General features: G+C 42.7%; 1 pseudogene; it reads left to right on the forward strand.

Moving 5' to 3' along the window:
• The first annotated feature begins 19,830 nt into the window (after nucleotides 1–19,830).
• LOC134953932 (5S ribosomal RNA) lies at nucleotides 19,831–19,949 on the forward strand (annotated as a pseudogene).
• Nucleotides 19,950–26,515: the final 6,566 nt, after the last annotated feature.

The raw sequence follows: 26,515 nt of genomic DNA on the forward strand, positions 1-26,515 counted from the left end.
CGCAGCGATCAGGCAAAAATTTGGCACTTCTGCGCATGCGTACGGGCCGCTGTACGCACGCACCAAGTACTTTCACACAAAACTATGCAGTTTTACACAAGGTCGAGCGACGCTTTTCTGTTGCTCTGTTGATCGGTGAGTGATTGACAGGAAGTGGGTGTTTCTGGGTGGTAACTGACCGTTTTCCGGGAGTGTGCTAAAAAACGCAGGCGCGTCAAATGAAAACGCAGGCGTGGCTTAGGAAACGGGGGAGTGGCTGGCCAAACACAGGGCGTGTATGTGATGTCAAAGCAGGAACTAAACTGACTGAGGTGATCGCACGGTAGGAGTAGGTTTGGAGCTGCTCAGAAACTGCATGAAAAGATTTTCGAGCAGTTCTGCTAACCTTTCGTTCGCACTTCTGCTAAGCTAAGATACACTCCCAGAGGGTGGCGGCCTAGCGTGTGCACTGCTGCTAAAAGCAGCTAGCGAGCGATCAACTCGGAATGAGGGCCTTAGCCACAATGCCTCTTTGGCTGTTTCTGTGAGTGCCATGAACTTCACCTCAGTCAGTAGTGGATAAAATGACTGTAGGTTGTTTCATGCTACCCATGCTGATGGCTGATGCTGCTAAAACAATCAGATATCTAATGTAGGTATGCCTGTCATCTTTATCTGTTCCCCAATCAACATCACAGAACGTTTGCAGCTCCAAACTTCCATTTTAAAAAAATAATGTTTTATTAAAGATTTTAGAAAATAATACAAAGTTTGTAGTAACATTAATACGTGCGAGCATGCCACTTTGCCCATAAATTTGGGAAATAGAGTGTAATCACTTATTTTTCCCACATAGGGGGTAATTCTAAGTTGATCGCAGCAGCAAGTTTGTTAGCAATTGGGCAAAACAATGTGCACTGCAGGGGGGCAGATATAACATGTGCAGAGAGAGTTAGATTTGGGTGGGTTATTTTGTTTCTGTGCAGGGTAAATACTGGCTGCTTTATTTTTACACTGCAATTTAGATTTCAGTTTGAATACACCCCACCCAAATCTAACTCTCTCTGCACATGTTATATCTGTCCCCCCTGCAGTGCACATGGTTTTGCCCAACTGCTAACAAATTTGATGCTGCGATTAACTCAGAATTAGGCCCATAATCTGATCTGCATTCTGGGACAATATTCGTGACCTATTTGCTATTGTTACTGGCATTCAGTTCTCTTCCTAGCCGCTATATTCTTTATTGCCTCGACCATCCCTCAGGTTTCTAGACCTAATGCAAAACTCATTAAACTGATTTTAAATGCAGCTAAATGTCAAATTGCCTCCAACTGGAAACAATCAGAGCTTCCCTTTATTACAGCTCCCATTAACTCTATTTGGTCAGTGTACCGAATGGAGTGCATCTCTGCCACACTAAAATATATTCCAGATCACTTTGCTAAGGTTTGGTCACCATGGCCAGGTTTATTCAGACCTGGATGCAGCCGTGCGTTTGCGCACAGCGGCTGCACAGTGCGCATGTGCGACCTTCACTATGCTGCCGCATCCCAGAAGGATGCGGTCGCAAGGTGATTGACAGCGGCAGCCACGGGGGTGGGCATTGATTAGGGCATTTTGTGCGCATGGCGGGCAAAATGGGGACGTGTTGGGTGCATTTTTGGGAGGGGTCCATGACATCACACACAGCCGCTCCGAGAGAAAAAAATTGCGCTGGACCGCCTGCCAGGCAGGGGTCAACCTCAAATCGATGCATCTGCAATTAAATTGCAAATGCATCATGGGGAGGCACCACACACATGCTGGACAGCCTTGCCCTGGGTGGCCACCAGATCTTGCCGCAAGAAGAAAGATCTGCTTCCATCTCTGAATAACCCCCTAAGTATTTTGAGGCCAAACATCCTTACATACTGTATAATAGAGCGTTGGTGGGTGGGAACTAGATTCCAGCAGAAGAGTTTAAAAAATTTGCTTAGAGCATACAGAGATGGAAATTTTTCCTAGCGTAGCTCTGCTGTGATCTTAAGCCACATCGCTCTCCCAGGCCAGTTCATGCGTTTCCTTATCAGGTTATTATGTGCAAGAAGGACATTAAGCCCCCAGAGACTGGGTTGTGTCTACATAAAGGGGGTAATTCAGAGTTGATCGCAGAAGCAAATTTGTTAGCAGTTGGGCAAAACCATGTGCACTGCAGGTGTGGCAGATATAACATTTGCAGAGAGAGTTAGATTTGGGTGGGTTATTTTGTTTCTGTGCAGGGTAAATACTGTCTGCTTTATTTTTACACTGCAATTTAGATTTCAGTTTGAACACACCCCATCCAAATCTAACTCTTTCTGCACATGTTATATCTACCCCCCCCCCCCTTCCTGCAGTGCACATGGTTCTGCCCAACTGCTAACAAATTTGCTGCTGCGATCAACTCTGAAATAGGCCCAAATTCTCCAATGGGGATCATTGCGTGGAAGAAAAGGGATGAGTGTAGGGAGTGGTAAAAATTATGAATTTGCAAATATTGAAAGAAACTGAAACGTCAGGAAAGGAGCACATTGAGGCTAAATCTAGATGGAAAAGAACATTGTGATGAGTCCAGGCATAAAATGGTTTATAGTCAAGATTCAGGGGGAAAGCTGAATTGTACCACAAGAGTGTCAGAAGGGGCTGAGATGCGAGTAGACCATAAAAATAAATATAAGTGTTCCAGATAGAAAGTGAGAAATGTATTATAGGAAAAGATATGGCTGCAGCAGGGCGATGCCTAACTGGGATCCATTGTAAACATCAACTGTGTCTCGCCATCGGTTCAGCATCATCAGTAATTCACCATCAACCATGGACCACCAGTATCATAAATCCCTGGTCAGTATCAGCTCACAAGCTCTGTATCAGTTGTTAGCTGTCTGCATCTATGGACTTCCATTACCAGCAACGCATCTTCCATGATTGCCGCCATATTGATGCCTAATATTATCAACAGCATTTATCTGACTTCTGTGCATTGAGAACTATTACTGATTTTGTTAAAGAAGATTATACCTAGCGCTCGCTTATATGGTTTAAGGTTAATGGCAGCAGTTAGATGAAGTTACCCCTGTGTACTTCACGTAGATTATAGCAATAGAAATGTAAACTGCAATTGCGCCTGAAGTGTGGCATGCATGAATAAATAATAATAATAATAATAATAATAATAATGCACTATATTTTCATTTGTGTGAAATCACAAAATTGCTTTACTTGTTCAAAATAAATTGTTATATGAATGCAACTTAAAACAAAAAAGGGGGGGGGGGAGGGGGGAGAAAGGGAATTGAGGGAAGAATATTCACAATAATTTGTGAATATTAGATGTTCAAATGAATATGACTGGGTGAATGCGTCCACTCAGAGGGTGGCGTACCACCATTCTGTCATAAGGGTGATGTCTTGTAGCAATAATGTCCAGAGCCCAGAACAGTTAGTATATACAGTAGTCTGAAATGATGGGAGAGTAACAGGATCTTATGGAAGGAAATGTTGATGGTCTTTACCTTGCGGGGTACCCCTATGAACCAATGGCATGGGGATCAAGATGCTTGTAATCAAGTATGTTACTCTGGACTAACCGTCCTCACCAGTAGCCGGGATGACCGTGATAAAGCTAGGTTTTAGTGCATCACGGTCACCAGACCAACTGAGAGCCAGTCACAGTCTTGGAGAGGATGTGGATTCCTGCTTTTAGCCCTGTGAGGGCTGTCCGCCATACTCCAAACTCTCCTACAGAGTCTTACCTGTGTCTCCTGCTCTGTCTCCTCTCTTCAACCTGCGTTCGTCTTCACCGCATATCCCGCGCCCGTTACTGTACCCTGGTGTCCTCTTTCGCTTCCTGGTTCACGTGACCGGAGTGGAATGCGCGACTGTTACTCTCCTGTCCTTTTCTGTGGGATATATAGGGCTCTGAATCGGGGTGTTCCAAATGTTTTGAAGCTTATTAAATTTCGGTAGTCTTTCAAATGAGTTTAGTTTGCGACTACGCGTATCGGCCTGTCCGTGCCGATCACATACTTGATTACCAGCATCTTGATCCCCCCACCATCAGTTCATAGGGGTACCCTGCAAGTTAATGACCATCAACATTTCCTTCCATAAGATCCTGTTACCCTCCCATCATTTCAGACTACTGTATATACTAACTGTTCTGGGCTCTAGACATTATTGCTACAAGACATCACCCTTATGACAGAGTGGTGGTACGCCACCCTCTGAGTGGACTCATTCATCCAGTCATATTCATTTGAACATCTAATATTCACAAATTATTGTGAATATTCTTCCCTAAATTAAATTTCTCCCCCCTCCCTCCCCCCTTTTTTGTTTTAATTTGTATTCATAAAACAATTTATTTTGAACAAGTAAAGCAATTTTGTGATTGCACACAAATTAAAATATATTGCATTATTATTATTATTATTATTATTATCATTTATTCATGCATGCCACACTTCAGGTGCAATTGCAGTTTCAATTTATATTATTACTGATTTTGTGATGCCTGTGTACTTCCATTGGGAGTTAACCGATTGCTGATATTTGAGTCTACTATCATCTGCCGCTGTGATTGCTTTACCTGCATGCTTAATAAAAGACTTACCTTTTACACAATCCTCTGTTATTTTGGTCACACCTTCGGGCACATGCTCCAAGGGTATCTTACATGTTTAGGAACCCTATCCAGCCATCCATCCTACATGTCTGCCCCTATGCACGAGGCTTCCCCAGATCAGTCTATGATCTCAGGCGTGACAAGGTGGCCTTCAATCAAAGTTTTCCCAGCATCGAGTGTTACCACCAGAGTAAGAGCTGTGTGTTAGTTGTATGGCTAAGGTTAATTAGCCTTCTGGTGTTATCTGAAGCTTGCCAATTTAGTATAAAGCCAACCTGATTGAGATGTACCAGCAATGTCATGACCAAGCAAAGCTTCGTGGCCAACAGTTTTATGAAAAATTTCAAATTTACATTTAAAAGAGAGATTGGCCTATAACTCCCCATCTCCACTGGATCTTGGTCGAGTTTAGCAACAACAACTACAGTATATTATCTCTGGTGGTGGCCTTGTCAATTTTTTTTGCCTTGTAGCAGAGAGTTAAATAGACTGAGGAAAAAGGGGGTCAGTGGTTCTGAAATGTTTTTATAAAATAGGGCAGTAAAACTGTCAGGACCTGGAGCCACCACCTCTTAAGTTGCTTAATTCCACCAAGGAAATGTCTTTATTGCCAAAGGCCATCTATGTTTGGGAGAGCTGAAGGAGATGACACCAAACTTCATTTTTTTAACAAACTTTTGTTTCAAGGGACTTGTACCCTTTAGATATCATAAGATATGCTTCAGAGCAGTTCATTGCTCTCTTTCTGGGTTGATTGCAATTTGGATAATGGCTGCTTGCATGTGTGATGTCTGTTTATGTGCCAACACTTGCAAGCATTAAAATTACAATGGAACTTTTAAAAAATAACATCCTCTTTTCCTTTATCTCTTCTTCTTCTGTTGTTGAATACATAGCTTTTGTGGGTTTTTTACTTTTGTGAATTGGTGTGCTGACAATTTTGGCACCCGCCATCCCAAATTTGATAAGCATTGCCTCAATGTATCTTGTTTGTCAATAGTAACAGTCCCAGCAGTTGCTGCGCAAGCGCAAGGTTTTTGAGTCTGAACCTGTCACTAAGCAGCGATTTAACTTTGACAATCTGGTTTTCTGGCCATCACTTACAGGCCTTCTGTTGCCATCTTTAAAATCTACAGTATGAATAATTTCCACTCCAATTTCCAGATGCTGCTTGACTTTGCTTCTTGTATATCTTTAGTGTTGCAATAGACAAAGTTAGCAAATTCCTAACAATGAGGCAGATGTATTAAGCCTGGAGAAGTGATAAAGTGGAAGTAATAACTCACCAGCCAATCAGCTCCTAACTGTCAAGTTACAGTCTGGGTTTGAAAAATTACAGGAGCTGACTGGATGGTGCATTATCACCTTTCACTTTATTACTTGTCCAGGCTTTATAGACCTGCCCCTGTATCTTTTAGGTGGTTTGCCACCTCATAGATATTGTGTGAGAAGGTTGGCAGAGATTTTAAACTAGGTGCCAGGGGGGAGGGTTTAGCCAGTAACTATGGGTCAATCAGTGAGAATAGTAAGAATGGTCATAGCGAGCTGAGTGGGGGTGGAGAAGGGGGGAGGGAAAGAGCAGCCAGCAAGGCTAGAAGCCTTACAGGTAAAAAGAGGGAACTAGAAATCCTTTCAGCAAGCAAACAGTATGAATCTCACGATTGGAAAGTTAATCTGGAGGGTTATACACTGTTCAGGAGAGACAGAGTAAATAAATGGGGTGGAGGGGTATGTCTTTACGTAAAGCCATGTTTAAAACCCGATACTGTATATGGGAAGATATCCACGAGGGGACTGCAAATACTGTTGAGACTTTATAAGTAGAAATTGCATGCAGGGAAAGGGAACTAAAGATACTATTAGGGCTATGCTACAAGCTGCCTGATGAGGAATTGTTGCTGAAGCAATTGAAAAATCTTCAGAATTAGGATTGTAATAGTGTTGGGAGATTTTAACTATCTGGAGATTAATTGGATAAAAGATTCATGCGATACTGCTATGGGTAATAGGTTATAAACACACTAAATGATCACTACTTACTTCAACTAATCAAGGAACTGACCATGTAAAATGCAATCTTAGACCTGGTATTAACAAACAATGGGGAATTGATATCAAATATTATAGTAGGGGAGCCAATGGGAAACAGCAGCCACAATATGGTCACATACAATATCAGTTCTCATAAGCAGCCCTACATAGGCTCAACTAGGACTCTAAACTTTAGCAAAGCCAACTTTGACATGATAAGGGAAGCTTTAAGGGGCATTGAATTTGAAATTTTGTTTCAAGGAAAGAATACTATGGAGAAATGGGAGGTATTAAAAACACTGCTCGCTAACTATACTCGTCAATTCATTCCCATGGGCAGCAAACAAAGGAGTAATAATTCCAAACCAATGTGGCTTAACAAAAAGATTAAGGAACTAATGGGCAAAAAGAGGTGAGCATTCAAAAAATAAAAATCAGACGGGATAGTGGAGTCATTCCAATACTATAAGGATTGTAACAAAATTAGCAAAAAATAAATACGAGTGCCTAAAATATAAATTGAAAAGCTAGTAGCAAAGGTAAGTAAATCATACCCAAAAAAGTTTTTTAAATACATCAACAGCAAAAGATAAAAAAGGAGAGTATAGGCCCTTTAAAGGACAAGTTGGGCATCTTAATCAAAGATGATATTAACATAGCAGAAAAATTAAATTAGTTTTTCTCATCTGTATTCACAAGGGAGGACCAGATGGTGGGATTAATGCATAACCTCAGCAATGATAATGTTCCAATGATAAGTGCTTGTTTAAGTGAGGAAGTAGTCTGCGACCGATTAAAAAAATAAGATTAATAAATCACCTGGTCCTGACGGAATTCACCCAAGAGTTCTCATGAAACTGCACTCCAAACTAACAAGTCCTCTATCTTTGATTTTCATTGACTCACATCAGGCATGGTTCCCAAAGACTGGCATATAGTGGAAGTTGTGCCGATATTCAAAAAGGGAAGTAAGTCTGAACCAGGTAATTATAGACCAGTAAGCCTTACATCTATAATGGGGAAAGAACTGGAAGGTATTTTAAGGGATAGAGGGGGTCATTCCGAGTTGATCGCTAGCTGCCGTTGTTCGCAGCGCAGCGATCAGGCTAAAAATCTGCACTTCTACGCATGCATATGGGGCGCAGTGCGCACGCGCGATGTACTTTCTCAAAAGCCGATGCAGTTTTACACAATGCTAGCGACGCTTTTCAGTCGCACTGCTGATCGTTGAGTGATTGACAGGAAGTGGGTGTTTCTGGGTGGTAACTGGCCGTTTTCGGGAAGTGTGTGAAAAAACGCAGGCGTGCCAGATAAAAACGCAGGAGTGGCTGGGGAAACGGAGGAGTGGCTGGCCGAACGCAGGGCATGTTTGTGACGTCAAAACAGGAACTAACTGGTCTGAAGTGATCGCAAGGTAGGAGTAGGTCTGCAGCTACTCTGAAACTGCACAATTTTTTTTGTAGCAGCACTGCGATCCTTTCATTCGCACTTCTGCTAAGCTAAGATACACTCCCAGAGGGTGGCGGCTTAGCGTTTGCACTACTGCTAAAATCAGCTAGCGAGCGAACAACTCAGAATGAGGGCCAGAATACAGAGGTTCCTGAAAGCCAATAAGGTTATTAATAGGAACCAACATGGATTTGTGAAGGATAGATCATGTCAATCAAACTTATTAGGCTTTTATGAGACAGTTAGCGCTAACCTAGATCAGGGCAAGGACGTGGATGTAATCTTTTTAGACTTTGCTAAAGCTTTCGATACAGTACCGCACATGAGACTTATCTACAAGTTACAAGAACTGGGGCTAGGGAGTACAATATGCACTTGGGTTAGAAATTGTCTGGATAATAGGGAGCAGTGAGTAGTGGTAAATGGACATTTTTCAAATTAGACTGAAGTACTAAGTGGCGTGCCACAAGGGTCTGTACTGGGACCACTATTGTTCAACATTTTCATAAATGATCTAGAGCAGTGGTTCTCAAACTCGGTCCTCAGGACCCCACACAGTGCATGTTTTGCAGGTAACCCAGCAGGTGCACAGGTGTATTAATTACTCACAGACACATTTTAAAAGGTCCACAGGTGGAGTTAATTATGTCACTTGTGATTCTGTGAGGAGACCTGCAAAACATGCACTGTGTGGGGTCCTGAGGACCGAGTTTGAGAACCTGTGATCTAGAGGTAGGTCTAGAGAGCATGATGTCAATTTTTGCAGATGATACCAAACTGTGTAAGATTATAAATTTGGAGGGGGATACTGAGTCTATTCAGAATGACCTATTTAAACTAGAAGCATGGGCTGCAAAATGGAGAATGAGGTTCAATATAGACAAGTGTAAGGTAATGCACTTTGGTACTACCTACATACTAAATGAGGAAAAACTAGGGGATTCTGTACTGGAAAAAGATTCAGGTGTTCACATAGATAACAAACTCAGCAGTAGTACCTAAAGTAGGATTGCAGCAAATAAGGCAAACAAGGTATTAGCATGCATAAAATGGGGAATTGATGAGAGTGTTATAATCCCATTATATAAATCACTAGTGAGGCCACATCTCAAATACTGTGCACAATTTTGGGCACCATACTACAAAAAGGATATCCTGGAACTAGAAAAGGTTCAAAGATGTGACACCAAATTGATTAAAGGTATGGAGATGCTAGAATATGAGGATAAACTCGCTAATCTAGGCATGTTTACACTGGAAAAGAGGAGATCAAGAGGGGAAATGATTAACATTTACAAATATATTAGGGAATAATACACACAGCCTGCGGGGGATTTGTGTTTGGTAAGATCAACACAGAGGATATGTGGAAATCCGCTTAGGTTAGAGGAGATTTCGCACACAGAGATGTAAAGGTTTCTTCACTGTTAGGACAATACGTATTTGGATTTCCCTGCCTGAGAGACCAGTAATGGCGAACTCGATCATTACTTTTAAGAATGGGCTAGATTAATTCCTAATGGATAAGGATATACCAGGTTATAGTCAGTAGATCACGCACTAAAGAAAAAAAAAAGAGTAATAAACGTAACGACCAACTATGGCTATGGTCACTGAAAAAGGGGCCTGATAACTTGACACGTTACATGTTTCTAGTCACTCTGGGAACATTCCTTTACAATGCATATGCACCTTACCTATATGATGGTTTCTCACAATGTGGAACCTCTGAAGAAATGCATCCTCCCTGGGAAGACGGCATCTTCAGTTGATGTTCACTATTCATGTAGATCACATAGTCCGTAAAATGCCTGTTTGTGTAATATTAACAAGGTCATCATCATCATACAATAGCGGTTCAACCAGACTTGTGCCCCCTGTGTCACTTCCTACCCCCTGCATTTCTCAGCCATACTATCTCAGCCCTGCATCTCTCAGCCACACCATCATCTCTCAGCACACCATCACCTCTCCCTGCATCATCTCTCAGCACACCATCACCTCCCCATGTGTCATCGCTCTGCACAACATCACCTCCAACTGCGTCATCTCTCAGCACACCATCACCTCCCCTTGCTTCGTCTTACAGCACACCATCACCTCCCCCTGCTTCATCTCTCAGCACACAACCACCTCCCCCTGCGCCATTTCTCATCACACCATATACCATCATCTCTTCCTGAATTGTCTCTTAGCACACCATCACCTCCCCCTGCGTCATCTCTCAGTACACCAACACTCCACCTGCATCGTCTCTCTGCACACCATCAGCATCCCTCTGTGGTGTCTCTCAGCACACCATCATCTCCCACTCTGCATCGTCTTTCAGCACACCATCACCTCCCCTTGCATTGTCTCTCAGCACACCATCACCTCCCACTGCATTGTCTCTCAGCACACCATCACCTCCCCCTGCATTGTCTCTCAGCACACCCTCACCTCCCCCTGCATTGTCTCTCAGCACACCATCACTTACCCCTGCATCATCGCTCAGTCAGCCGCACCATTATCTCCCCCTGTGTCGTCTCTCAGCACACCAACACCAACACCTCCACGTGCATCATGTCCCTCTTAATTTTGTGTCTCTCTGTGTCCCTTCCAACCCTTCATTCTTTGCCTGTCTGCATCTCCCCCTTCATTCTATGCCTCTATGTGCCCCCCCTTTATTCCAAGCCTCTCTGTGTTTCCCCCTTATTTTATTCCTTTCTGTGTCTCCACCCTCTCCCTTCATTCTATGTCTACCTGTATGTGTGTTTGTCTCTCCCCCCCCCCCCTTCCCCCCTCATCTTCAACTGGGAGCCAGGAAATCGGGTGGACGGTGAGGACAGGCAGCATGCTGACGCTGAGGGAGCATGATGCTGACATCGCGATCATGCTACCGGCAGCAACCCTAGCAAAGTGGAAGGCTGGGAGCTGCTGCTGCAGTAACACTGCCGAGCACCAAGGGTCTTTCTCAGCAGCACAATTGTAATGGGCAAGTGGCTGTTGCACAATGGTGGCAGTGGGTGGGCATGGTGTGGGTTTGATGCCCTGGCTGTTGTTCCCCTCTATGCTGAGCCTGCCATGGTGCCCAGGGCATGTGCCCTGCTCACCCCTCCCTAGTTACACCACTGATCACTTGTATCTGTAGTCTTAGTATCTGACATGCTTCCAGTTGGAATACCTAGAATCACAAGTTTTGGGGATGTTGTAACATTAAGCTTGGCTTTGATTGAAGCTCTCCTGAGGAAGACTATTTCTCTTGACATTATGAGTGTATGGTTGACAATGTTGCACAATCTGTATTTTTTTACATTTTTTACATCTGATTATTATACATGAGATGGACTTGGGATCTAGTTTGCAGCTTTTTTTCTTTAGAGTTATGTGCATATGTTTTACATGCAAAGACAATGACATTATATAAACTTGCCTTTTTACTGGACCAAGCCTCCAATGGTGTTTTACTTTTAATAGGCCTGTTTGAGTTTCCACTAGATTCTTATATTTTGCAATTTTGCTGGTTACTTCACTGTCTTCATGGAGTTCACATGCATCATCCTTTTAGCATCATCTATAAGTGTCATAAAGTAGAGTTTAACAATCATTGGTCCACACACATCTGTGTGCACTAGTTTCAATTTCTCCACTTGTTCCGGATGCTGATTTACGAAAGGGGCAATATGTTTGATAACCCTTCATGCAACATTCACATTCTATTCTCTCTGGTATGTCCACTGATACCCTGCCATCTAGAAGCTTTTGTATGTTGTCATCTCCTAGGTGACCTATTCTCCTATCCCATAATCCAGTGGTTCTCAAACTCTGTCCTCAGGACCCCACACAGTGCATGTTTTGCAGGTAACCCAGCAGGTGCACAGGTGTATTAATTACTCACTGACTCATTTTAAAACGTCCACAGGTGGAGCTAATTATTTCACTTGTGATTCTGTGAGGAGACCTGCAAAACATGCACCATGTAGGGTCCTGAGGACCGAGTTTGAGAACCTGTGCCATAATCCAATTGACTGCTTGGAATCTTACACATCCATCGCACAACACTCCACAGTGTATAGGATGTATGTACAGTTGTTGGCACCAGTTTGCTATTGCAATTAACTTTCCTCTTTTTTTGTTCCTCTTTGAGTTGGACCATGTATACATTCTTCTCCAGTACACTGATGGCAATCAGATTGGTTCCTATATAGGACACAGATAGGGGATGTAGTTACAATGCCGCCGGACGGGATCCTGGTGGTGAAATACAGACGCCAGAATCCTGAACCACAGCATAATGCTGGCATCAAAATACCGGCAGAGATCAGGATCCCGGCGTCAAAATTGCAATGCCAGGAATCTCGAATGCTCTTTCAGCAGGATACGCTCATGTCCTGCTGCGGGTGGTGGTAGGTTAGGTTTAGTCATTAGAAGGTGGGGTTAGGGTTATGGTGCAGGAATGGAAAGGGGCTGGTTAGGTACCGGGGGGGGGGGGGTAGGCACTTACACGTTGAGGTTAGGGTTAGGCACCAAGCGGGGAGTGTTAGGTTTAGGCAGCGGGGAAGGGAGGGTTAGGATTATGTACCACCGGGGAGGGTTAATGTTAGGCACCCACAAGGGAGTGTTAGGGTTAAGGTAGGGGATGATTACGATACTTTTTGGGGGGCTGTCGCTATTCTGATGGTTAGTTTTAGGCAGCTGGGAAGGGAGGTTTAGGTTTAGGCAGCGGGGAAGGGAGGGTTAGGGTTAAGTACCAACGCGGAGGGTTAGGGTTAGGCACCACCGGGGAGGGTTACGGTTAGGTACCCACAGGGCAGTTTCATAGTTCGTGGTAGGGGGCAGGGGATGGTTAGGGTACTTTTTGGGGGGCTGTTGGTATTCTGATGGCCGGGATGCCACTGTCGGTATTCTGACCAATGGCATCCCGTCCATCGGTATATCATACCGAATACACAAATAGTACATCTTCTATTTCTGTGACAATCATTTTGTCCCTGATCCTTAAGCACACAGTAATTGCCCTTATTTTTGTGGCATTTATAATGTTTTCTTCTATTCCATTGATGTTTACAGGATCACATTACTTTAACGACTTAAATAGACTTTCATTACAGCTGCTGTGACTTGTGGCCAATGAATTCATGTAGCAGCAATCTTTGCGGTGACTTTCAGATACATTTACGCCGACATGTCGACTAACAGGGACTATTCCCACTCATGGGTGTCCATGACACCCATAGCCTGCAAGGGGCTTTGTTGAGCTGCCACCCCCCTTCTTTCATCCTCTCCCCCCCACTGGCAATCTAAAGCTCGGGATTCCGGCGTCAGTATGGTGACCGGCAGTATCCCGCACGCCGGTCACCCGAACCCAACCCATCACTACAACCTCCTCATTGTCTACTTGGATTCCTACTGAAGTGAACTATAAAGAAAGAGAGAGAGAGAGAGTCAGAAAGAGCATCCTATCTATAGATTTATTCATATTCTTACTCTCACTTTACTAAGTGCCATACAGAGTGCTTCTCAAGTAAATTTATCTTAGGCCTAAATGTATTAAGCCGTAACAATAGATACTGTAAAGTGGAGATGAAAAAAAAATGATAAATAACCAGCCAATGAGCTCCTAACTGCCATGTAACAGACTGTGTTTAAAAAATGACAGGAGCTGGTTGGCTGGCCATTTATAACTCTTTATCCATATCTTGTTAAGGCTTAATACAATTGGGCCTAAGCCTTTGTCATCATAAGGCACCTGTAATACTACCCACATTCCATGTGCTATCACCTTTCTGTGACGGAATACACTTGCTGCTTTACAGCTAAGCCTATGGTCCCCATGGCTTTATCTACATAATCTTTAATGAGGTTTTCTCCAAAAACTTATCCTCCTTTAACTCCATCTGCCTGGTGACGTTCCATGTGGTAAAGTTCTTTGACCTCATTAACTTGGCAAAGCCCATACAAGCCCCTGCACTATACATTTTGATTCTTAATATAAATAAAGGATTGTTCTGGGTTAATGGAGGTGGTATGCATAAAAGAATTAGCACACACATGCATATACATTCAGTGGTGACAGTGGCCGTCTAATACCCCTTTCACACTGCCAATGCCAGATCCCACCCGGGAGTTGGAGACGGGTCCTTCCCGGGTGGGATCCGGCATTGGATGTTGCTGCTGGCATTCCGGACCCGGCAATATGCTGGAGGATTGCCATAGCAGCGGAGGGAGGAGCCGGCAGTGGGGGTGGAGGTGGAGGCGGTGCTAGGAGAAGAGATTGTCTCTGCGCCGCCTCTCCCTATTGTAATGAATGGGTCCGGGAGCCTATTTACGCTGCCATTGGCCCGGTATTCAATCCGGGAATAACACTGCTTTATTCCTGGGTTGATTTGCCGGGTCATGTGACCCGGGATTTCAGCTATGGCGCTTTCACACCGCATGCTGACCCGCGTCGACCCGGCAATATGTCGGGTCGATACCGGGTTATTTGTGTGATGTGAAAGGGGTATAACTGTGATCATTGGTGATATAGTGGGATTTTATACCAGACCCCTCCTCCACAGCTTTTGTCATACAGTATGTGAACCCTTGGCACAGTAGCCTGTCACACATGTGCCCCCTTGCACAGCAGCCTGTCACACATACCCAGCCCATACACATATCATGACACCCATCTCATGGCCGGATTATAGGAGGGGAAACAGGGTCAGTTGCCCCAGACCACACACACTGTTCCCCAGTCTCCCCTCTCAAAGTCGGATCAATCTGTGGTGGGCTGTACTAATAATGAATCAGACTGACTCATTATTAGTAGCCATGGGCAGTCCTAGCAAAAACAGAGGAGCATAGGAGGGGACTCTTCCCTACCCTGCTTCTCACCTTCGGCTCCTCCTTTCTGCTGTTGCTGGCAGTGACTGACTCGCAATTGTGATGTCAGATCCCCCAGCCTCATCCCCCACTACTGTAGCTGTAGCCACCCGGCTCCCTAACCTTGCCATTTGTGAGTGGACCCAGCCTCCCAGGTGGCACCACAGTCCCCTAGGGGAGGGGGGGGGGAATTCAGATACTTTTTACCCAGGCCCTTTCCATTCCCAGTTCCAGACAGCAGTAGAGAGAGGACTTTGGGCAGTGTGAGGGAGGACTGACTGCCTCTATCTCCCGCCAGCCCAGCACACTGCACAATCCTCTCTCTCCCTGTACATAGATAAGCATATATATATATGTAGTATTTGAAAGGGGCCCCCACACATTTGTTGCCTAGGGCCCCCCACAGACCTTAATCCAGCCCTGACCCATTTGCTGTCACTGCTGCTCCAGTCACTACTGTTGTCACCTTTCCACATCTCATTCAGCTTACAGGGAAGAGGTAAATTTATTCTGAATCCAAGATAACCAATATGAAACTACACTATCTGGATAGACTGGTTACATGTGAGTCTGGTATATGAATCATACAAGAATTAGTGACACATGTATTTGAATCAAATAAGGTTGGCCACATGAATATAATCAATAAAACTGGTGAATTTGTAGATAAATGAAGAAACCTTGCAGTGGCCCTGAGGGTTTGCAAAGAGGGAATACATGAAATAATACACACTGTATTACAAATTGTATGGATATTTCAAGTCACTTAACTGTCCAGTAACCATACGAAGGCTCAAGGATGTTGACCAAGTGCTTTAATACAGTTTCAAATGCAAGGTGACATCCATAACTTCTTAAAGAAGGGGATGTTATTACTGTATATACAATGTCTTGACACAGTTAACAGTCTGGTGGCTTAACCAGTGATGTGGTCTATTGAGGGTAGTAGGTAAAGTCATAGTCACTTTGTTACACTAGTCATAGCATGAAGTTGAGCAGGGTTGTAGAAGGTCACTCTCTGGTATCTGTACCTATAAGTAGTAGCAGCGTAGGGCTGCTGGAACATGCTGGTGAAAGCATGTAAATGGCAGGATTTTGCTAGATCCATCTCCCAATACAGTATGTCTCACTACACAGTAACATGATGATGCTGCACATGTGCAATATTATCTGTGGTGGCCATTTTAGTAAAGGAGTGAATCTTCACTGGAGGAACTAACTGGGAGCATGTGCAATAGCGCACTCCTATACCAACCCCTCCTCCCCCTCTCACTACAAGTTTCTCCATGTTACACAGACATTAATATAAAGGTAAGGTTAAACACATGAAAAAATAACAACATATCAAGTGACTTTGGTTCGGACATCTTGGTACATCAGCAAAAGTCCTCTCATTGACTACATGGACAATTGCAACAGCCTTTAAATTTAAAACTTTGGACTGCTTTAACTGTCATGATTCTTGATGTATTTTGCACTTGTGTCTTTTAAATCTCGCAAAGTCTCTTTCCTATCTCGTATTTCCACTCACACCAATCAGTTTTCAACATCATCTTTTGGATATCTTAAGGTTCACTATGTTTGCAAATCCCTAAACATACATCTTTCTGTAGGTGATTTGCCAATATTTGATTCAGCAGAAGATCTTTTCTGTTGTTGAACCTCCATGCTTGTAGTCTCTGGTTCAGTTATATCTCCAGCTATTGGCATCTCCAGTGACACATACTTGTTCTGCTTGACTATAAAATTTCTTGGTTTGGCAAGTTTTCTGCTATTTGGATTCCACAATTTGTAGCCTTTACTTTCATGAACTTAGCCAAGCATGATACATTTTACTTATTTTGAATCCAGCTTGCATCTTCTTTCATTTGGTACTGTATATGGACATGCTGTATGATACTCTATTACATGTTGTTCCTCCTCTCTGTTGGGAAATTTTCTACCATGATCAGATCTTAGTGTTTTGAGTATGCAACCTGTTTGATTTGTCTCTTGTAATCAGCAATGTTTTTCACCACTTCATATTTCTCTGTGATGAAGTACACACGTCATTCTTGTGTAGTCATCTATAAATGTCACAAAGTATCTATGGGGTCATTCCAAGTTGATCGCTAGCTGCCATTGTTCACTGCGTAGCTATCAGTGAAAAAAACGGCTTATGTGCGCATGCGTATGCACCGCATTGCGCAAACGAGTCGTATGGGTACAAAGTCCTTTGTGGATTTGCACTGGTTCTAGTGACGATTCCAAACGCACAGCCGATCGCAAGGAGATTGACATGAAGTGGGCATTTCTGGGTGGCAACTGACCGTTTTCAGGGAGTGTTAGGCAAAACGCAGGCATGGCTGGGCGTTCGCTGGGTGGGTGTGTGACGTCAAAAGCCGTCCCTCCATCATTAGAATCAACGCACGCGAAGAGTAACTACAGGGCTGGTCTTGTTTTGCACAAAAAGATTTTGCAGGTGCTCTGCTGCACAAGCGTTTGCACATCTGCAAAGCGAAAATACACTCCCCAGTGGGTGGCAACAATGTGTTTGCATGGCTGCTAAAAACTGATAGAGAACGATCAACTCGGAAGGCCCCCTATATTCACTGACAGACATTACTTCTCTTAGACCACACACACATCTGAATGTGCCATCTTAAGTGGGTTTTTTGGCCTTTACTTGTTGACTTTGGAAATGGCTGATGACTCAGTTTCCCTAATAAGCAGGTTACATATTTTGGTTAGTCGCAAACATTCCTGTGATCATCCCTCTCTGCATCTTTTGAAGACTATCATTTCCAAGGTGACCAAATCTTCTAAGCCAAAGTTCCAAAGACTGTGACTCAGTTGTCATCATTTCATAGCAGTCCTGTGTATCAAGGACATACAATTGCTGACACCTTGTGCCTGTAGCATTAACTGTCTTACTTCTGTTTAACCAAAGAAATTTAATACCACCACTTTGATGGTGACAACCCTTATTTGAATTAATACTTGCAAAAACCAATTACTCATGTCTTATATAAAAGACACAACATTTCTACCTAAGTGGCTATAACTGAGATATAGCCCTATACCCTGATCTGGGCCCAGTACCATGCAATAAGTTATATAACTTGCCATGTTTATACATGGCCCTATCCTGCTTATTTAAGAATATAACACATGCCAATAACGGGGGCCACCGGGGCATAGCAAATCCTATAACCACAAGCACAATTTTTTAGACTCATGAATAATCCCTCCCCACCCACTCATGAATGTTTGACCTATACCAAAGGACAATACCTTATCATCCTTACCCGGACAGCCGGGAATACAGTATATACCTATCCTTTATGCACAGCAGGCGTCCTTATACCAAGTACGGATGTATAATCTTTTCTGTACCTTTATACATCCCCTTTTCTCATGTATCGTTTACTGTGTATGTCTGTTTTTTCCCTCTTTTTCCTCTTTATATTAGCACTAGGACCTCTTACTGATAGGCACAGTGCAATGGAGTGCCCTATACCTATTCACCTCCACGGATATTGACACCCCTACCTCCCGGTCGCCAGGCAACCAGACGCTCAGGCATCACCGGATGTGACGTATCGTCTCTGCCCGAAAGCCGGGGAGACGTGGTGATGTCACTTTCTGAAGCCGGGGAGACCTGGCAATGCCTGGCAACGGGACACCTAGGCATTTATCCAACTACATGTGCCGTCCCTGCCTGGATTGCCGGGGGAGATATTAAGGGGACCAGCGATGCAGCCAATAGAGAGTCTGGAGGCGCAGTGACAGAAAGCCAGGACACTATTTTATATTCATACACGGCACTCCAGCAACACATAAACACTTGATGGTAACTTAGCAACCAGTGGAAGAACGTCACTTCCGCAGGCCTAAGCAATTTGCCTGTAACCAATCAGGCGGCTGAATCACGGATCCCAGTGATTGGCTGGGCTCTCAGCAACAGGTATTTAAACCTGACTTATCACCCCAATTAACAGCATTGGAAGTGAACAAGCCCGCAAGATGGGTGAAACGCGTTTTCCTCTTCTGACCACGGACATCAGGAGTATGACGCAGATCTGTCTGACTTCAGACTGACCCAGGGACCTGGGCAGGGGCTGGTATTTTTTCTGTATCTTTCCATATAGAAACTTTGTTCAAACTTGTTGTAACTAATATCAATTAACAAATATCAAACCTATTCAGATGTTTTCAGATAGATACAGTATCATTTTTTGCCTGCTATAGACGGGACATGAGAATTGTACCTGTCTACCTTCTCTTTTGTATATTTTTTGCTCATATCGTTTATTATTATCTGTTACCATATAGACAACCAGAGAGCAGATGACATTTGTGTTTGATTGGACACACTCCCCCCCAAATATTTGTCTTTCCTAGTGCAACAGCCCCATATTTTGGGTTGCAATCATAATCATATATAAAAAAACTTTTCCTTCTTGGGGGAGTCTCTCTTGGGATATGTGCTTTAGCCCTTTCAATCCCATCTAGCTCACAGCAGAGATTTTAGATATAATATATGTATGTCTAAATTATCAAAAAAACTGTCAGTACCTATTGTAAATAACACATGATCTCTGTGACATCGATCTCTTAATGTTCCCTGCCTAGCGGCATAACACATGGCGGTTATAGGTGGGACTAACTGGTGTTATTTTAATACAAGTCACATCTAGCATATACTGATCGTGTACCCTTACCCTAAAAAACTTACCTTTATCTTCATCTGCAGCCTCAAAAATTTTCTTATATCAGCGGACTCTCATTTATGATTCACAGGTAAAAACCTGCGTCTAACGTAGACAGCAGATCCGCATTTGTCTTTTTCTGAAATCTTTAATCGGTGCACTCTCATTGGTGGGTCGACCAATTGCGTCAAAAGTTACTACCATACCCCACCGACAGAGCCCGATCTCGTCTGATCTTGGAAGCAAAACGGTGGTGGGCTGGGTCAGTACCTGTGAGGGAGACCCCCAGGGAATACCCGGTGTTGTAATCAATGACCCCCTCCGACCGGATACGAACAGCAGGATCACCACTTTTTCTCTCCCCCCTTTTTCTTTTCCCCCTTCTCTTCTGTTTTTCTTCTCTTATCTGCTAGATATCCAAAGCTAAAAAATTAGCAAAACTTATTGTCTTGTAAAATACGGGGGCATTAGCAGGCAACCGAAATATATGTATATAATTCTGCTACGACACATACTCTTGATAAAACTGGTCCGATTAATTTTGACCCATTGAGGTCTCATTAAAACAAGCTTCGCTTGTGCTGGTTGGTTAGGAATGGATGTAGAACTATAGTGTCTATATCCCCCTACAAGTCTTTTGGTGATAGACTAACCAGAACATTTCCAATTTTTTTGAAGCACTTTTAGTGCATTGAGATATAAATATATCCTATTAACCAAACATGGTGGAGTATAAGAGTGAGGATTTATTTTAAATTAATTAATAAAAGCTATGTTTTAATCTACAATCATATAACGAAAACAAGAGTGCACCCACACAAGAGTCTTCTGCAAAGTTGTTTTTTCTCTAGCCTTTTCCTGACTCTGGGTGCACCACCAGGCACTAATATTTGTAGGTAATACCTACCATACATATGAACGTAATTCTGGTTTAATAAATTATCTCTGAAACCTCAGGACTAGTGCGGAGTCACAACCTTGTTCATGGATTACTTCTGTTTATCACAAGGTGCTTTCCTTTAGAGAAATTAACTCTATTGCCTCTCTAGTCTAGGACACTGAAGGCGATAAGATTTGTTTCCATCTCTGGTATAAACAATACAGTTTACATTTCTGTGACTTTTGTTCTTGATAACATTTTTAATAGAGCTTAGCACTTTATTGCCAATCCCTTTGAGTGTAAAATGGTCACACTCAGTTAACTTGGTGAACCATTCTTAATTGCAGCTGAAATGCCTTGCTGCACCTGAATCAATATTCCAACAATCCTTTTTGTGGTTATCTGTAACACTCAGGCTGAATCATCTTTTGCTGTTGCATTTTTGGCTCTGCATAAGATTCAAACTTGTTTGCTTGCATTTAAATGCTTTGTGACCTAACTTTCTAAATTTTTCACTCTTTGCTTGCAGTTATCTCAGCATTTTAATCACAGGGTACACTTCCCAGGAAATGTAATAGCAATGCTTTGTGTCTGCTGTTACCTTTGCTGGGTTTGCCTCCAACACCTCAACTAGGAAGTCAAACTCAGGTGTTTAATTTCTGCCTAATGGCTGTAGCCATTTATTTATTATCTATTTATAGTCCAATAGATATTACTTGCTGAGAGACAGACATCATCCTGTCTATAATCTCTCATACTTCTGATTTCATATAACTGTATTATACAATGCACTTCTCAAATGTATTCTACTCATGAGACTCCCATCCTGATATGCTTACTGCAGTGCCATCCACATGTCCCTATCTGTCATCTTCTTATGAATTATGGAGTATACATGTTGCTTCATACGTAAACCTATGGTGCCAATTACATATTAAAATTAATCTCAAGTTAGAGATAGCTTTATCTACCTACTTCCATGAAAATGCATCTTTTACACATTTAGCAGAGGTCCAAATGATTCAATTAATGAAGTCATGCTTAGCTCATAAAATGTGCATAAGAAACCCATAAGGTACATTTGAAGTATTTAGCATGACTCTAGTTTATGTGATCTTTTTAGGTTTTCAGCAGCAAAAGAATTGCAGTTATGTAAATTAACAATTGAAGTAAAAGAAAAATGGAAAAAGTATACAATATCAATTAAAGGGAGCAATGCTAGCAGGTTGAGATGGTGGTGTTTTTTTTCTGAAAACCTCCGGGTTTGCTTTATTTTAGTCTTTGACAGTCTTTTCCCTTACCTACTCTGCCACTGAGCACCAAATCTGACCAGTTTTGCTGAAACATCATGGGAAGATCTACCTCTGGTCCTTTTTACCTCTCTAGTACAATAGGCATCGGCATTTTCTGTCAGATTCTTTCTCCAGACAAACAATGTTAGCTTAGGTGTAGTCCAGTCCCAGGAAAGCAAGGGGGTAGAATACCCTACATTGTATTTGAGCAGGAAGTTGTTGTAGGGGGAACAAAAATATACTACAATTGAGAGGGAGTGCCTGGCCATAAAGTGGGCCATAGAGACACTTCAATGCTATTTGCTGGAAAGAGAATTCTCCTTAATCACAGATCATGGTCCATTGCAATGGATGCAGAGAATTCAAGATGTGAATGCCAAGATTGCCAGGTGGTTCCTGGTGCTACAACCATTTTGGTTTGCTGTGGAACTTAAGCCTGGGATCCTACACAAAAATGCAGATACTCTGTCCCGGATATTTGTGCTCCTCATGTGGTCCACATTGCATGACTGCAACACTAGGGGGAGGGAAATGTGGCAATAGGAACAGTGTGCTGCAGAAGAACCAGAGTTGTTTAGCTATTAAGCCCAGGAAGTAATGCATTTGGAAGATAAAAAATGTGTGTTTTAGTTGCTTGTTGATTTCAATGTATATCTCCCCTGCAGCCTGGCACAGCTGAAGGCCTGTGACTGATCAAAACAAAGCAGCTGTGAAGTACTTCTTTAAGAAGGCAAAGTAGGTGTGTAATTTTCCTGTCAGTCTGGGAGGAGTCGTCTAAGGTATAAAAAGTCTGTCTTGGCCATTTGTCAGGATAACTGACACCAGGAAAGCTATATTATTTTGATGTATTATTTAACAATATATGTTCCAATGCTATTTCAAGCTTATTACTATTTGTCTGGTAGTACTTCTAGTGGTAGTAATTGCTAGCAGATGTGTTTCTTATAAAGCACTAAATAAAACTTTTATTTAAGTGTGTATGGAGCAGAGGGAGAAATAATATTGCAATTAAAGCCTATTTCATTACAAAGTAGCTATATTTAAATGGATCACAACTTATTTGCTTTAAGAACACCCTACCTACATTTTACAAAGTTCCAAAGCATCCCAGTTTAAAAGTACTTTTTTCCAACCAAATAAGAACAACTGGGACATTGACTACACTTATTGGTACTTTTATTGACCAGCAGGCCACAGAATTTTTTTACCATACAGGTTAGGGCACCACACGTACCCCTGAGCACACCAATTTTTATGTCTATGCTGAGAAATTGGCATCGCACACCACACAGTATAAATTTTCAGAGTTAGAGAGAGACTGTGGGAGAGGGATTGTAACATTCCTCTCCTGCTAAAATTCTTACATAAGCATAAAGCTGTATACACCAATAGAGAATGCGTAGTAGGTCAGAGAGGGGTCCCCATTAATAATAATGGAGACTGATCTCCAGCTGTAGTTAGCCTTTTGCATCAACTCCTGCATCTGGCTGTTGTTACATAGCCTGGATACATACAAATAACTAGTTTATGCATTATTTTATGATAAAAAAGCATGATAAATAGACCCCTAAGGTAACACCTAAGGTAAGATACTTACCTTTGATTGGAAACAAAAGTCTAACCCAACATGTTTTATAAACAGTACTATTGCTTTAATGTTTATATGATTAGATTAACAATGTTGTTGTTAATTACATCCATTGCTTTAAAATGAATATAAATTAACATATTTTTTTGGAGAATATATGCATTTTCCTGGTTAGAAACAAGAACAGTATTACATATCTTTTGTCTTTTGGAATAAGAAAATATCTTCTGACACCTGGTCATTCACTTAGACCTTTTTCTAACACATTAATTCTTTAGTAGACAATTTCTCATTTTTATTTTTAATCTATATCTTGTGCAAAGAGAAGACTATGTCTCTGAGTATTTGTTAAATAAGTAGATTGATTCAAAAAGAAATACAAATAAGTGCAGAAGTTTAATCTGCCAAACAGTCTCCTTTTGTATGAAGTGACAGCAATGATTAGCGGAAACAATGGAAATTATAAAAGACAGATTGCATTTTAGATAACATATCTGCAAAGACTTTGCTGCACACGCTATCTTTGAAAGGTCCTTTCTTATTAAATAACAAGAAATAAAGTCTCAGATTTGATTACTGAATTTACTACAATGTTGGTTGATGTTGACCTTGGCAGACTCCATATATCTGGCATAGCAAGCTTGTAAGGGAAGACTGGTCTACATAAAACAAAGCTAGAAAAAATGATCTATGATTGTTCTCAAACATGTTGTAGCATGGAAACAATATTATCAGGCGTTTGAGAACGATAGACGTACTGCTTTATTCTTAGATCATAGAATTACTGTATGTGTGAAACCATTTGTGACTGTAGAGCTACTGTAAGTTTCAACCACTGGCATATCAATAATGGATGCACTGTGTGTGGTGCACACGGGCCCCTTGGACCAGAGGAGGCCCACACCACACATACTGCACCCATTTCTTCTATACTCACCTTTCCTGCGTTTATCGGTGACTGTGTGTGGGCCCCCTCCTCTCCCGTAGCCGTCACCACCGCTGCTAGTCCACTGAGCACTAGAGACTCTGGCACAGTACCAGAGTCTACAGCGCATACGCAGGACTCTGAAAAAATGGTCAGGAGTCCAGGGTCTCAGTGCTGAGAGTGATAACAGCAGAGGCGACAGCTACAGGAGACGAGGGGGCCCACACACTGAGTCTGCACACAGGTCCCCTCCTCTCTACAAACGCCTCTGGTTTCAACCCAATGGTTTGTGTACTACTTCAATGTTAGAAGGTAAGGATCAGTACTATGCATGCACTGTTATTGGACTAAATGACAGCCTACAGCTGCTTTGGGGCCAGACTGGGGCAGGGATAGCAAGCATTCCTGAATACAGGCACCTTAATTGTGTTTTAGGGTCTAAATCATACTTGCCTGCTCTCCCGGAATGGCCAGGAGGCTTCTGAAAATTGGGTGGAAGAAGTGAGCCAGTGGAGATATTTCCCCATCAACCAATCAGCTGCTCTTTATAATGTTTTAGTATGTAAATTATAAATGTTACTTCAATGCTGATTGGTTGCCATGAGCAACTTCTCCACTGGCTCACTTTTCCACACTTTTTACTGCTTCATGAATAGACCCCTTAGTGAGTAAAGTGAGCAGACCAGGATGTTGATGACGCGATTCTCGCTGTATTGTGTCATCATAGCCACACCCCCTGCAGTATAATGCTGGTAATCTCAGCATTAGAGAGCGGTGGGCATAGCTGCAATGATGTGATTGTAGTGACAATGCCCCCATTCTGCATCCACCCTGCCCCATCAATGCATCATACCTTTGCCTCGCCCCCTGCTGAGCTGACCTGGCAGCCAGGATGTCAACAACTATGGTCTTAATTGCATATTTACTAACAGTCAATTTTAAAATCTATTTTAAATATCAACATTGATTGATTTTTAGCAGTTTAAAGTCTGACATTTTTGTTAGTTCCATTTAAAATTGATTGCAAAAAAAAACTAAATTTTTTTTTGACCCATCCGCCCCCAAATGATCAAAAATCGATGACCACTTCCTATTGATTTTCAATTGGGCAAAACATAACACATGCAAGAAGCTGCTGTGGTCCCTCTATTTCTGTCTCCTAGGTCTATTCAGTCACGGGGGGATTTACCTATCACAGGAAAGTGCCCAGCATTGAATAGCCTTGATTTGTCATAGGACCTCATACAGAGATGTATGCAAACTAGAGATGAGTGGGTTTGGTTCTCTGAGAACCAACCCCCCCCCCCCCGAACTTCACATCCCGAGCCCGGCTTGGGACTTCCCGCCAGACTTGTAAACCAGAATGAGGCAAAATGTTATCATCCCACTGTCGGATTCTCGCAGATTTTGGATTCCATATAAGGAGCCGCGCGTCACCGCCATTTTCACTCCAGTCCTGGAGAGTGTAGTGAGAGGACGTGTCTCTCGCCACAGTGTCTGTCTGTGTGGAAAGTGGTGTGGTGACCTGCTCTTATGTGTCTCTTGTGCTACTTTAGTCCAGTGGTGTTGTCTTGTGCTGCATCAGTCCAGTCACAGTGGTGTGTCCTGTGCTGCCTGCCATAAGTCCAGTGCTGCTGTATAAGTCCAGTACAGTGGTGCTGTGTTGTGCTGCATCAGTCCAGTGGTGGTGTTCGGTGCTGCTATAAGTCCAGTGATGGTGGCATTTGCTGCCATAAGTCCAGTGCTGCTGCCGAATAAGTCCAGTCCAGTGTTACTGCCGTATAAGTCCAGTGTTACTGCCGTATAAGTCCAGTGTTACTGCCGTATAAGTCCAGTGTTACTGCCGTATAAGTCCAGTGTTACTGCCGTATAAGTCCAGTGTTACTGCCGTATAAGTCCAGTGTTACTGCCGTATAAGTCCAGTGGTACTGCCGTTTAAGTCCAGTGGTACTGCCATATAAGTCCAGTCCAGTGGTACTGCCGTATAAGTCCAGTGATACTGCTGTAATTGTCCAGTGATACTGCTGTATAAGTCCAGTGGTACTTCTTTATAAGTTCAGTCCAGTGGTACTGCCATATAAGTCCAGTGGTACTGCCGTATAAGTGCAGTCCAGTGATACTGCCGTATAAGTCCAGTGGTACTGCCATATAAGTCCAGTGGTACTGCTGTATAAGTCCAGTCCAGTGGTACT

Source organism: Pseudophryne corroboree, chromosome 8 (assembly GCF_028390025.1).
Source record: "Pseudophryne corroboree isolate aPseCor3 chromosome 8, aPseCor3.hap2, whole genome shotgun sequence".
NCBI lineage: Eukaryota > Metazoa > Chordata > Amphibia > Anura > Myobatrachidae > Pseudophryne > Pseudophryne corroboree.